This window comes from Chelonia mydas, chromosome 7 (genome assembly GCF_015237465.2).
Source record: "Chelonia mydas isolate rCheMyd1 chromosome 7, rCheMyd1.pri.v2, whole genome shotgun sequence".
NCBI lineage: Eukaryota > Metazoa > Chordata > Testudines > Cheloniidae > Chelonia > Chelonia mydas.
In genome coordinates this window covers 58,098,351-58,101,115 of record NC_057853.1, presented here as the reverse complement: position 1 = coordinate 58,101,115, position 2,765 = coordinate 58,098,351, and positions in this window count along the sequence as shown.

The following is a 2,765-nucleotide window of genomic DNA, read 5'->3' as shown; positions in this document are numbered from 1 at the left end:
GGGTGCTCAGTATACACTGTCAGCTGTCCAGTTTTATGGGCTCAGGATCGTCCTGGAGGTCCCAGTCCCAACCCTAGCAGATGGCGTGTGTGTGTGGGTGGGTGTGGGTGTCTTTCAATCAATCCCTACCCTAGGCCCTTACTGTCCCTTGAGCCAGCTAGTTCCCCGATTTATTGTCTTTTGACTTCTTTTGCACAATTAACAATTGAAATGTAATTAAAGAGAACAAGCTGGGTAACAGCCTTGTAAAACAAGTCCTGTTTATTTTGTTATTAATTATTAATTTGTAAATACAGTTTCATCTGTAAAATATGCCAGCCACAGATATTTCGGGAACAGATGATCCAGTCAGAGACTAAACAATCAGGGAGCTGTTTATAAAATCCATACATGTGGGCCAGTTATATCAAACTGCATTCACCAAAACAAATCCAACATTCAGGAGGGAGAAATGGCCACTTGAGTTCTTAGGGTGGAGAGGCAGCAGCTGGTGGTGTGGATGCCCAGCCTCAGTCTGAGGAGTGGCATTTGGAGAGAAGGAGTTGTGGCTGTCTAGAAAGGTGAGAGGAGTGAGTTTCAAAGGGAGGAAATGCTGGTGCCCAGAACAAATGACTATGGAATCTCAGGTCCCTCTCTGGTTCAGCTTTCAAACAAGCCATGCCCTTTGAGGAAGACCCACCATGAAAAAGCCCCAGAGCACCGAGAAATGCAGCATGCAAAGGAGGCCACTTGTAAGACAAAAAGAGGCTTTTGTGAAATCAGGGTTCATAAACTGTATTCAATCTGCTGTACCTCTGTGCATTTGAAAAGTATGTTGTTTTTGTTAGTCCTATCATTTCTCTGGAAAGGATGAAACCCGGCTTTGCTCTAGATTTATTGGTCTAGAACTGGCTTCACACTTCTATTTAAAGTCAGCATTATTCTTTGGGAGTTAGACTCCCGACCCAGTGATTGTCCATTATTTTTTATGAATATTGCACATTCCCCCCCCACAAGTCAGAGCTTATGCTTACTACTTTTGCATTGTGATCATAGAAGATGGACTGTGCATCGCAAAACTTCTAAGTGCAGTGATGTAAAAAATTTAAAGCAGTTCACAGTTGATATCACTTGCTTTTCCTCTGGTGCACAAACATTTGATGTTAGTAACAAGAACCATTGAGGCTAAGTGATACTAATATGTAAAAATAGAAACCTGACAGTAATGCTACAGTCATTGTGTTGCCTATACGCAGTTTGTTTATAAAAATCTAAAACAACGGCATTTCAAAAATGGATGGAAAGAATAATATGAAGTTTGTCCTATGCCACGATCTCCAGCAGATGTAAACGGGTGCACCTCCATTGAAGGCAATGAATTTGCACCGTTTTTCACCAGCTGAGTATCTGGCCCCCTATTTTTAAGAATATTAAGCATATTTGCTTCACATATTAAGCTTTACTAAAGTGCCATACCATAGCAAACTATTGCTCATTTTCTCATTAGGTATATTTTGATTTTAAGATGTAGTCACATGAAATATAAGCACCAAGCATTTTTAGTTACTATTAATAAATCTAATCTGAATATATATTTTTTTCTGAACCTAACCCAGAATTCCAGGGAAGCAGTGTTTGTGCCCACTAGGAGTCTGACCCCACAATGAGCTCCATACAGGTGGATGGAGTCATTGGTCACTCATGCAGAGTCATTGTCGGACTGGGGTACAGGGCAGTAAAGCTGCATCCTTCCCCCCAGAGAAGGATCCTAAGGAAAACTCCAGACACATAACAGGAATTATTTTCAGATTTGTTTTCAAAACTCTCTATGTATGTGTTTTTCTCTTCTTTCTATGTACACTCTAAGGAATAAAGAAAAGGAGGACTTGTGGCACCTTAGAGACTAACAAATTTATTTGAGTATAAGCTTTCGTGAGCTACAGCTCACTTCATCGGATGCATTCAGATGAATCGTGCATCCAGTGAAGTGAGCTGTATTTCACGAAAGCTTATGCTCAAATAAATTGGTTAGTCTCTAAGGTGCCACAAGTCTTCCTTTTCTTTTTGCGGATACAGACTAACACGGCTGCTACTCTGAAACCGCTCTAAGGAATGTCTCCCTCTCAGGTATCTACTACTTTAGAGACTCAACCAGCTAATAATGAGCTTTGTTTAACTGCAGAAATGGGTAAAAAGAAGTCCTGCATGGCAGTATATTTTAGACCTGCTCCTTCATTCCTTTCACACCCAAAGTTCCCAGTGACTTGAGTTAGCGTTTCAGGTGAGGAAGGAATGGAGGACTGTACTTAGTGTTGTTGAATATTGAATACATAAGCCTTTATTTTGCTAAGACTTGACCAGTTGTGCCAGCACACTCATTTCCAATAGCGTGAGCCAGGCTGTTGAGTGTGCTGGCACAAATGGGTAAGTAGGCACACAAAATATACAGCTACATGTGCAAAGCAAATAAATAATGCAGAGTATGCATTTGCAGGAGAAAAAAGCAAATTGCAACATCTTTGTCCATGCAACTGAATATTTTATACCAAATATTTAGACATGGCAGAATTCAATTTTTATTTTTTTTTATACTTTTGACAGATAATATTGGTATTTATTTTTAAGCATTTGTTTCGTTTAAATTTTCAGTTGCACAAAATTATGGGTTTTAAGCATTTTTTTTTCAATTTGTATCTGTTTAAATTTTCACAGTTGCAGGAAATTATGGGGAATCAGACAATAAAGGGGTCAAACAATAATTATTTAATGACAGTAGACTTTGAGAT